Source organism: Mustela erminea, chromosome 7 (assembly GCF_009829155.1).
Source record: "Mustela erminea isolate mMusErm1 chromosome 7, mMusErm1.Pri, whole genome shotgun sequence".
NCBI classification, from domain to species: Eukaryota; Metazoa; Chordata; class Mammalia; order Carnivora; family Mustelidae; genus Mustela; species Mustela erminea.
Window position 1 is genome coordinate 133,749,200 of NC_045620.1, and position 12,554 is coordinate 133,761,753.

The 12,554-nt window shown below is 35.9% G+C and overlaps 1 protein-coding gene and 1 non-coding gene across 8 annotated transcripts in view; both read left to right on the top strand.

Annotated features, from left to right (window-relative positions):
* ROCK2 (Rho associated coiled-coil containing protein kinase 2) overlaps positions 1-12,554 on the top strand; it is a 144,639-nt gene that overhangs the window by 16,022 nt on the left and 116,063 nt on the right. The window lies entirely within an intron of this gene.
* On the top strand, positions 11,287-11,394 carry LOC116596637. The gene has a single exon (XR_004288225.1). It is a non-coding gene; the product is annotated as a U6 spliceosomal RNA (small nuclear RNA).

Here is a 12,554-nt window from a genome sequence, read left to right on the forward strand (position 1 = left end):
AAGGGCTGCTAACAGGTCATACAAACAGCATCTTTTGGAATTAGTAAAGACTAGAGGCAAATATATACAAATTAATATTTTCTTTCAGAGAAGTTAGATATCAAGTCAGAATTGGGGAAAGAGTTAATGCAGAATTTAAACCATATTGTAAAATTTAACCATATAGTAGCTATTCCAAATTCAGCAAAATTTCTCTGGAATAAACAGAATATTTGGAGTTGCTTTTAAATATCTAAAGCATGAACTTTGAATTTTTGTATTGGCTTCTCAATGATTATATTTCTCAAAATATCACTGAAATTAATGTGCAAATGAAACAAAGATGAACTTCTCTTTGAACTTTAGATGCATGGCATGATCTTATTTGTGTTCAACATGAAAGTTTTTTTGTCTTTTATTTTTTCAAAAAAGGCCATCTTAAACTTTAATAAATGCATTGACAAAAATTTTCCTACTGGATTAAAATAAAAAGGAAATGTATAGATAAATTGAGAAATTTAAAAATTTAATAGCAATATAGTTTATGTCCTGGCCCTTACAGGTAATTTTATTATATTATATTATGTTATTTTATTTATTTATTTATTTATTAGACTGATTTATTTGAGAGAGAATGAGAGTTGGGGCAGAGTCAGAGAAACTCAGGCAGACTCTATGCTGAGCAGGGATCCTGACTCGGGTCTTAATCCCACTACTCTTGAGATCATGATCTGAGCCAAAATCAAGATTTGCGACTTAACTGACTGAGCCACCCAGGTTTCCCTTACAGGTAATTTTAAGTTACAGATTTTCTAATCTCTATCTGCTAAATCCGATAGCTAAGACAGTGGTTTAAAAATCTCTCTATATATAGCACTCAACTAGAGAGCTTTAGAAATATTGATGCCTAGTTTCCTACCAATGTAATAGGTATGTGATGTGGCCTAGAAATAGGAGTTTTAAAAGTTCCACAGATGGTTCTCAAGTGCAGGAAATTGTGGGAGCTACTGAGCTGAGAGGTGCAATATTGTAGTTTAAAGATTGGCAGAGAGGGCATTGGATTGAAAATGTACCTGAGGAAAGGAGAATATTTATGTATTTATTTTTCTTTATTTATTTTTTGTGACTCACCAAGGCTTGGATGAAGTCACAAAGTCAGAATTATCTGTTGGAAGCCAGAATCACGCCCAGGGTATTTGGTAGAAATGATGTCAGTTCCTCTGATTTAGATGTCTGTGGTGGGGGCAGTAATTTGCTTTTGATCAAGCATCTCAGGTGATTCTGACGCAGGTTAAGCTGCAGATCCGAGGTTGAGAAATTTGTAGGTGTTGCTTCTTGTACTGACTGACAAAACCAAAACCAAATAGTCTCGATCCCCTTGACACACAAAATTGTATATGTGGGCAAGGCTGGAGAATGGAGAAGTGCCAGATTTTCTGAAATCTGAAATACCAAGGGTCATCACATTTTCTGTCATTTTTTAGAGCTCCATAGGAATTAGACCAGGGTTTTTCTTTTTCTTATTTTAGAAGGAAATTTAATTTGCTTTGTTGAGCTTTTCTGAAGGAAGAATCAGACAAGATAGTCCAAATAGAAGTGAAAAACAATTTTTATTGTGATAAAATATACACAGTTTAAAATGATGATATAGAAATAATGCATCTTCTCTTTTCATGAGAAATATCATCTATAGACACTTACTGACCTGGAAAATATATAATTTTGATGTTTTACATTTAATAAATGGCGACAGAGAAATAGTGACAGCCTGTTTAATTACTGACAGTTGATTTAATTCAGAAAGAAAAATTTCACTAGAAATGTCTGGTCCTGCAGAACATAGCAGCTAAAGCAGCACAGTGTATGTATATCTATGAATGTGCTTATGTTTAAAAAATAACAAAATCACACAAAAATTATTTTGTGGTCTCTTTAAAAACAAGCAAAAAAAAAAACAACCCAATGTAGAATATTCAAAATCTTTATGTTAAACTGTCTTGAAATTTTATTTTCAGAGCAGCCTTCAAGTTATTGGTTATGTAACAGTCATCTTATTAATATGTTACTGTTTAGATTTTTTCAAACGCACATTCTTTGCAGTTATGTCTCTTCACATCAGTGGAAATTAGAGAAGACCAGATAGGGGCGCCTGGGTGGCTCTGTCGTTAAGCGTCTGCCTTTGGCTCAGGTCATGATCCCAGTGTCCTGGGATGGAGCCGAGTCAGGCTCCCTGCTCGGCAGGAAGCCTGCTTCTCCCTCTCCCACTTCCCCTGCCTGCTTGTGTTCTCTCTCTCACTGTGTCCCTCTTTGTCTAATGAATAAATAAAATCTTAAAAAAAAAAAAAAAAAAGGGAAGACCAGACAGTTTTTACAAAGTGCATAAGTTGTCCCTATTTTTCATTTTTTCAAATATTTATATATTAGACTTCCTCTTGTGTGGCCATTTTAATTTTGGTGGTTAAGGGGGTATGTAAGTATTTTAGAAATTTGAAAACATTTTTATTTATTGATTTTTATGATAATAGTTACGCTATTAGAGGAAAAGTTTTATTTATTTATTTTAAGTATTTGAAATCTTTAGCAACTCACTTTTTGTGGATTTTATCTTGTAGTTAATAAAATTGGACACACTGTGGCCAAGGCAATATTAATATTTATGAGACTATAGAGTGACACACAGTATCTTTAAAGCCCTAAAGATTGGCCACAGTTTATCATTTAAAGTGTATCCATTCTTCCCAAGTTATTGCTGAATAGATAGTAAAATGTGAAACATCCAAAACTGAGTGGTCCTTTGACTGAGGAATATATCTCTGCAGTTATCTTTAGAAGGTTGTTACATCTGATTTATTAACATTTCATTGGAAGTGTTTTTTCAGTTTAGAAATATTTTACAATCTGGTCATTAGAAAGTGTATTCCATAATACCTCAGCATTGCACAGGATTTTCCACCATTTCTAAATACTTAACAAAATGCAGGTATAGCTATGGACTATATAATTCATGATTGCAATTTAAAATGAGAGTATGAATATTTTTTGTTAATGTTGTTATATTCTGGCTAAACAAGATTTTAGTCAAAAAAGCAAGATGTAACAATGTAAGAGAATGCAAAAACTCACCTAAAGGATTTTGCTGGTTGTTCTGAGAGACAATTTTCTTTAAAAAAAAAAAAAAATTGTAAAATCATATATTTTTGTGAAGAGGGGGAAGCTATAAAATTAAAAATTTTGAAGGCATTGCTGAAGACAGATTTGTTTCTCATATTTAAGACATTCCCAGAACAAGAGACCAATGGATGATACAAATAAAACTAAATTTAGAACTAATAAAAGGAAACTCTAGTAAAAATTGGCTTATGCAATTTACTTCAGAGAGAAGTCATAAAGTAAAACACTGAATACAAGCTAATTACTCAGTTTTGGGGGGAGAGCTAGTAAGAGGGGATTTTTATGTATGGAAGTTCATCTCTTAAAATATGGAGAATGTAAGTCTCTGGCATAATATTTTATTGTGCTGCTTTTTATCCTCTTGTAAACAATTGTTCAGTTTGGTTCAAGTTAGAACAAATCTGTGAAATGGAAGTGTAAGAATCTGGAAAGTAGCATACTTATTTCAGATCATTTTTCCATAAGTAAAATTCCATTAAAATAAATTCATAAAACAGATTCTGTTGAACCTTTACTAATATATGAGCAAACAAGTGAATTTCCTTAAGAATTTTTTTAAACACACACACATACATACATACATACATACATACATACATACATACATACATATGAGTTGGGAGGAGGGGCAAAGGGAGAGAGAGATGCCCAAGCATACCTTTCTCTGAGTGCAGAGCCGTACCATGGGGCTCAGTTTCCTGAGCTGGAGATCACTCTCTTGACCTGGATGGAGGTCAGGACCTGAGCTGAAACCAAGAATTGCATGCTTAACCGACGGAGCCACCCAGGCACCCCATGACTTGATAATTTTTTTTTTTTTTTAAAGATTTTATTTATTTATTTGTCAGGCATAGAGGGAGAGCGAGCGAGTGAGCACAGGCAGACAGAGAGGCAGGCAGAGGCAGAGGGAGAAGCAGGCTCCCCGCTGGTCCCCGCCGAGCAAGGAGCCCGATGAGGAACTCGATCCCAGGACGCCGGGATAATGACCTGAGCCGAAGGCAGCCGCCCAACCAACTGAGCCACCCAGGCTTTAAGTGTATTTTTAAGAGAATGGTGTAATGGCAAGAACAGTGGATTTGGTGTCAGAAGAGCTACGACTGGTATTGATTAGTTAGATGTTTTATTAATTATCTTTAATTATCTTATTGACTTTGATAATTTGTAAGACCTATATCTGTCTACCTCAAGGAGATGGGAAGATTAAATCCAGTGGGATGCTAACCCTGTGTATTAGTATTCTGTAAACTATACAGAACTTAAGCTTGTTTACAGAGAGTTGAAGAACTATGTGTATTATAGCCTAAATTATATATGTTTGTAAGTATCTTCGAAAGGATTTGTGCATACAAAATCCATCTCCTGGTGTTAACCTATTTTTCCTAAAAATGGTAGCACATTATTTAGCAAATAGTAGGTTCTCTAAAGTACTAAACCACTGAATAAAAAATTAGTTAGCATATTTATTTTTTTTTAATTCACTGAGGATACTTTCATTTGGTGAATATTTGTTTTTATTCATTTTTGTGTTTATAGTCCAGGTATCGATTTTTCCAGCTAAGGTATATTATTTTGTTTTATTTTATTTATTTTTTTAAGGTATATTCTTTTAGAGTTGGTAGGATGCTGAACTATGAAAACAGAATCTGATGTTCTTATGTGATGTTAAATTTCAGAAATCCTGATACAAATATTAGGAAAAGTCATGACATAATTTTTAAGCCTTTGCGGTTATTCACTTGCAAAAATGTTAATCACGCTTTATGTAAACTTTAAAGGAGCGTTTGGGTTTTACCAGCAGTTTTTATCTGTGGCTTAAATTTAGCAACTTTTGGCCTACTTTTTAGTAACAAAAGTGAGCGGAGGCAGAATTTCAAAAGAATGGTTTAGAAGATAAACAGCAGGTATTATGCTGTATGACCTCTGGTACAGATTCTGGTCTTTAGGGATACCAGGACAATTATAATTTAATCATGTAGAAAAATTTAAAAGTAGCATAATAGTATATGTTGTGATCATTCTGTGTTGATGGCTACTGTGATCAGTAACTAGTTAATTTCCTTGGATCATATAATTTCAAAATTTCCCAATTTAGGGGTTTAGGATCTGGCTAACAGAATAGGCTAACTTAAGTCTAATGTCAACTTTTTAACAACCTTATGGAGTAAGAATTTGTATTTCATAGACCAGAAACATCTGAATTAGTAATCCAGGCAAAATTAAAATGAATATGGGGAGAAGTTTGTATGGGAATAGCCACTGTTAGGGTTGATACATTATATACTTTCCCTGTTGTGGCATTTATGAATTAAGAAATGAATTTATCTACTTCTCTTCTTTCTCTCTCTCTCTCTTTTTTAAAGATTTTATTTTATTTGACAGACAGAGATCACAAGCAGGCAGAGAGGCAGGTAGAGAGAGAGGGAAGCAGGCTCCCTGCTAAGCAGAGAGGCCGGATTCGGGGCTTGATCCCAGGACCCTGAGATCATGACCTGAGCCGAAGGCAGAGGCTTTAACCCACTGAGCCACCCAGGCGCCCCTCTCTCTCTTTTTTTAAATCTCAGTGGTTTTTCTTAGAATAGAGAGAGACTTCAGCATAGACTGTTTTCTGTCTTGTGGTTGGTCTCTTGTGCTCAGGTGCCTATCCCTCTCTCTCCTCCACTAGAAGTAAAGGGAAGGGGTTTTTGAAGGGCCCCAGGATCAGGGGACAATAGCAGGGGAAAGTCTTCTTTTAATTTTTTTTAAGTCATCTCTACACCCAGCATGGGGCTCAGTCTCACAACCCTGAGAGCAAGAGTCAGACGCTTCCCTGATTGAGCCAGCCAAGACCACTAGCAGGAAAAAGCCTTGGTGGGATATATGGCACAGATAATGGGCATCGGGGAAGTAGATTTATCTTCCGAGATGTGAAAAGGAAGAGAGTGAGCAGGACCACGGATAGAGGCAATCATCCTTCCACCAATAACAGAATAAATATAACATCCTCTTTTATTTATATTCTGTGTCTGTCTTTAACGGGAGTGCGACCTCTTGTTCTCTTCTTTGTCTACTTGAAAAACCAAACAAAACAAATTTCATTTTTTTCTTTTAAAGATTTTTAAAATTTATTTGACAGAGAGAGACATAGCGAGAGAGGGAACATAAGCAGAAGGAGTGGGAGAGGGAGAAGCAAGCTTCCCTCCAGGCAGAGAGCCCCATGCGGGGCTGGATCCCAGGACTGTGGGATCATGACCTGGGCTGAAAGCAGATGCTTAATGACTGAGCGCTCCAACAAACTTCATTTTGAAAATTAAAAAAGTAATACATGCCTATTTAAAAAATTAAAAATTACAGAAGTGAATATAAAACATGAATTCTCTCTTAGCCCTTTCTCCTTGATCTCAGTCTTCTGAAACAGCCACTTTACAGTACATCAGTGTATCACTTTCCTTGTATGCATTAACGGTGTATGCATATAACGGTGGTGTATCATTTTCCTTTTTTCCTTGCATATAAAAAGTAGGAATACTTATTGGGCCTTTTTTTTAATAACAAAAATGCATCTATATCATATCTATTGTTTTGTATTTGCTTTTTTAATTTATTTGGAGGCCCATCCAGTCAGAATTTATAACTCATCTAGTTCTTTTAGGGAGTATTGCATTTTCTGGATTTGCCATAATTATTTCACTGTCTCAGTATTGATAGACATTTCTGTTGCTTTCTTCTATTATAAACATTGCTGCAGTGAACATCACTAATTTTGTGCATATATGTGAGTATTTCTGTAGATTTCTGGAAATGGGATTGTTAAAGCATGTACACATTTAAAATTCCAAAATAATCCCAACTGTGATGAGAATACACATATTCCCTTACCTTTGCTGGGTAAATATTATCAGCCTTTTACCTTAGTTGCCAATCTCATGGGTGAAAAAAAGCCAGTATCTCCTTTTGTTTTTTTATGTGCATTTCAGTATTTGATTACTAATGAGATTGAGCACTTGTTGTTAGTTATAGTTTTAATTCTTTTTAAAGATCCACATCAAATTTATTTGCTCTGTGGAGTCTTCTGTAATTCTTCCTTATCGCTTTCCCTAACTCCGGGCAGTGACTCTTCTCTGCCTTCTCTGCTCTTACTGTACTCTCTGTTGTAAGTGATTAGAATCATTGCGTATTATGATTATTTACTTATTATATATCAGACCATGAGCTCCCTTACAGTTGTGACCATGTAGTAGTCATTATTTTTCTAACTTTTATATCATGGCTTATTGGAAAATTGGGAATTAAACCTAGTTTTTAGGGTAATGGGGCATAAATGCTTTAAAGATAATTTGTTTTTTTTTCCTTTAGTTTTATTGAGATATAATTGATGTACAGCACTATATAAGTTTAAGATATACAACATAGTGGCTGGACTTAAGTATATTGCAAAATAATTACCACAATAAGTTTAGTTAACATTCATCACCTCATATAGTTACATAGTAGTCATCTTCATGTCTCTGCCCAGTGACTAGCACAGAGCCTGTAGCATTTAGTGTGTGTTTGTGAAGTTTTATCAGATTGCTAGTCTGATTTCCAACTGGGAGTCTATATGTAAGATTTGCTGCTTTCTTTTTTGGAGTAGGGGGAAGGTTGGTTCTTAATGATAATGTTTCTAATACACCCCTTTATTTTACAAATGAAGAGTTAAGTCTAAAAGAGGAATGTCTTATGTGGTTAATGGGATATTTTTATTATTTATCATACCCTACTAGGTGTTGTGAAACAGTGCAGCTCCAAACAGGGTTATTTATAGTCAAAGATGAATATTGATTTCTACTATCTAAGATAGATGGGGAGCTTTTCTCAGTTCTTACAGACAAAGCCTAGCAAATGGGGCTTTTGCCTGATAGTCTTAGCATGTAGCCTGAAACCCATATAAATTATCCAAACTTCATTTGGCTCTTTCCAAAGCGTTAGGACTCTTAGGACACACTAGCCATAGACTTTTCTAATTGCAGGCACTGGCTAACCTCTGAGAGACATGGTGTCTTTTCTTTTAGAGAGCTCTTGAAACCTGTCCTCTTAGCCGTCTTTCCATGCAGTGATCCCACCAAATCTAGTCACATGATACTGCCTTTTCCTGCCCAAGATACAAGTCATTATACATATCTCTTCTCACGCTCGTTCCCTCACCTGTTCTTCCTCTTTTTCAGATATTTCTTACCCTTGTTCTAGGGTTAAGCATAATCACTTGCATCTTCAAATTACTGAACGTTACTTTTATCTTTAAGTAACACCACCTATCTTCCTCCTTGGGAAAGCTCTCTCTAGTGGAACTTGGACCTTCCTTTATTCTCTACAGGTCCCAGTTGTAAGAAAATAATAAGAGGTGGTTTCCTTCTTACTTTGCACTACAGTGCCTATAAAACCTTCCTGTTAAAATTGCTGTTGCTGAGTCTCACATCTCTGCTTGCTCATTGAAGACATAGCCTTCTGACCCACAGACTTCCTTTCCATGCAGGGTTGTGCGATCGTTCTAGGTGAATTCAGGGTTTATATGAACAGAGTAGCCAGGACCCTGGCTTCACAGTTTCCTCATCTCTAGTGTAGATTCCCTTAACTCAGTTACTTACTCCCAAGAAGCTACTTTGGACCTTACCATTACCTGAAATCAGCTTTACCTTTGAGATCATTTATTCAAACATCTTGTTCGTGAGCTCTTATCCTTTTATTAAACCTATTCATTGATGCTTTTGAGATCTGCAGTTCTTTGACACCTCTCTTCACCAGATACTTCCTTTATAAGCAGGCAAGAGTCCATCATCCATCACTTCAGACCTCTTGCCAGAATTCTCAGTTTCCTTGCCTTTTTGAATTTCTGTCCTATGCATTTTTACCTAGATTTTGGATTAGTGTGTCTCTGGCCTATACAAAAGGTGTACGTTGAGCACTGATAGAGAAAAAAAATACTAATTATTACTGGTACTGTGAATTCATGGTCTCTCTTTCTTTAAGAGCTTTCAGCATGGCAGAGCAATTCTGTCATTCCCCATAGGGTCCGTTTTAAACATTCTTTTCTTTCTTTGAGCAAAGTATGCTCCACAGATGGTCTTCTCACTTCATGAGAAAATAGAAGCCATCAAAAGGAGATCCCTTAATTTCCTGTTATTTGACTCACCAGTTTATGTCTTCTGTACCATTTGTTCTTACTTTTCCTTCTGTTTTCAGTGGATGAGGTGTCCGTGGTTCTCTCTCAGGCTGATTCTCCAACTGTGCTTTGGATCTCATTCTCTCCTTCTGTTGGCTAATTCTGTTTATCTTTCATCTTTCTCATAATTTGGATTCTTTTTCATTTGGCTAAACTTCTTCAAATGTCTCACCTAAAACAAAAAACTAAATGACTCCTAGAAAGAAATCTCAATTCTTTTTTTTTAAAGATTTCATTTATTTGGCAAAGAGATCACAAGTAAGCAGGGAGGCAGGCAGAGAGTGAGGGGGAAGCAGGCTCCCCACTGAGCAGAGAGCCCTATGTGGGGCTCCATTTGAGGACCCTGAGATCTTGACCTGAACTGAAGGCAGAGGCTTTAACCCACTGAGCCACCCAGGTGCCCAAGAAATCTCAATTCTTTCTACCTTTTGCTCCTCCCCTCACCAGCAAAACAAACCACTGTCTCACTTTCTGTTCATTCCTCAGTACACCATAATTTCCCTCCCGTCCTGTCCCATTGCTGACACCGCTCACTTGATTTCCTTGCTGCTAAACCTATCATTTTATTGAATGTTCAGAAGTACTTGACACTTCTCAAATTGCTCTCTTGGCTTCTATGACAGTACTCAGAGCATCTCCAGCTATTTATCTCAGGTTCCTTTGTTTTCTCTTCCTCTGCTAAATGGGATTCTTGCTTACTTCCTATTTTTTTATTCATTCTTTGCCACCTTCTTAAGCTTGTGTCTATTTCTAGGACTTCATCATCTGTATGTTGATGATTTTGATTTTTCTACCTGAAAGCTTCCCTCTGAGCTTTAGGCTCATATGTCAGCTAGCTGCCTGTGAGTCATCTCCACTGAGATATATCACAGATACTTCAGAATCAGTGTATCTACAGCAAAATTATTTTTCTCCCCTTTGCTTTCACAGCTCCTTCATTTCCTATGATTAGTGATTCCGCGATCCATCCTGGCTTGAATCAAGCCAGAAATCTGGCTATTTGGGTATCTGTCATTTTTGACTTCACGTTCAGTATCACTAGATTCTATCAATGTTACCTCCAACATGCGATTCATTTCTCTCCCACCTGACAGCTGCTTTCCCACTTTGGGTGACCATCACATTTTTTTGTGGTTGTTGCGGTATGCTCTTCCCCCTTCTTTCCTAGCCTCCTATCTGTTTTCTACTCTCCAACCGAACTACTTATTATAAGATGCAGATCTAATCCTATTATTCCCCAACTTAAAGTACTTAAATAACTGATTTCCCATTCATTCAGGGAAAATTTCAAAATAATAATAATTTCTTACAAGACTGTTAGTGACCTGACTTATGACTGTTCCAACCCTGTCTCTTGTAACTTCACTTCTTCCTCCCAAATTCTATCCATATTAAATAACTTCGTTTGAAGCTGCTTTCTTCTCATTGCCAGGTTTTTTTTTTTTTTTTTTTTTTTGGGACATGTAGTTTTCTCTGCCTGGATGAAAATACTAACTCCCCCAGTATTACTAATATGCAGTGTATGGAAATACTTTTGCCTCATTGTACTCAGTTTGGTTTGAACTCAAGACTTATGATGGAGAAGACAAATATGTATTTACAATGACATTTTTTAGAAACGGACCTAGTTAGGTATTTAATTATGATGGATGGATGGTTTATAGAACTCAAAAGAGGATTTCCTTAGAGGAGTGTTCCAAGGAGGAGTTGCCACTGTGAACTCATGCTTCCTGTGAGATTTCTGTGTGAGAAGTGTGAATAAAATATGGTTAATGGAAAATGGTGATATGAATGCTGTATATAAAACTTCCTTTAAACTGTAGAAGATATTTTAAACTCCTTTAAATTCTTAATGATAAACACTTGAAGCTTAGCATATTGAATAGTATCTTTTTATGAGATCTCATTAAAGTTATTATCAACATCAATAATAGTAATATCGTTAGCAAGACATAGTTCTTGTGCTTGCTTCAGCAGCACGTATACTAAAATTGGAACAGTACAAAGATGATTTAGCATGGCCCCTGCTCAAGGATTACATGCAAATTCGTGAAGCACTCCATATTTGTATATGTATATTATACACCTGAAACTAATAGAACACTGTATCTTAATTGTTCTGGAATTAAAAAAAAAAAAAGACATTTAGTAGTTCTCACTGTGTGCCATGCACTGTTCCGAAGTGCTTTATTAATTTGTTAGATTTCTGTTTAATTTTTCTGGTCACATCAAAATGACATGTTCTTTAAAAATACTCTCTTTAGAAATACTTAGTTTTAGACATTTAAAAAATAATATGACCCCCTTCTAAGCAGAATAGAGTTAGTTGCCCATTTTTTGCAGACATAATGAAAAATGTGTTACTTGTGTTGAGATCATATTAAAGTAAAAATGTCCAAGTAGCCTGTATTTATCAGTATAATCTAAAAAATTCTTTCAGTAAAGGTTTTATTTATTCTGTAGTGAAAAGATCTAGTATCAGCACTTTTCTGTGTTGTCTCATATGATAGAATACCCAGCATGAAGCCCAATGTGGACTTGAACTCAAAGATCAACACTTGAGCTGGGTCAAGAGTGAGATGCTTGACCTACTGAGCTACCCAGGTACCCTCTTTTCTCATTATTATGGTTATTTCTTAAAGCTAAAACTTGAAGCTCTGTGTAAGAAATTGGTAACCATTATTTTTGGACAAGCTGAATAGATATTTTAGAAAAGTGATTAATGCAAAATGTTCTAAACATTAAAAGGATTTCAGATTTTAGAGTATCTTTTAAATCTGATTTTTCAACTTATTCTCCCCCAAATCTTCTTAGGTTCAGGTTGAGCTTCTCTAAAAATGAGTTGTGGGGTTTTACTCTTTCTTTTTCTTTTTCTTTCTTTTTTTCTTTTTTAAGATTTTATTTATTTATTTGACAGAGAGATAAGCACAAGTAGAGCGGCAGGGAGAGGGAGAAGGAGAAGCAGGCTCTCTGCTGAGCAGGGAGTCCGATGCGGGGCTCAATCCCAGGGCTCTGGGATCATGACCTGAGCTGAAGGCAGCCGCTTAACCAACTGAGCCACGCAGGTACCCCTTAATCTTTCTTAATTATTTTTTTGTCTCCAAGTGGAGAGATTAATTAACTATATGATCTACCCTTATTGAAGGTCTGCAGTGTGATAGACAGCTCAAGAACAGTACATTATCTAATGATCACTTTTTATTTGTAAGTCTTTCAAGGACTTGTGTGG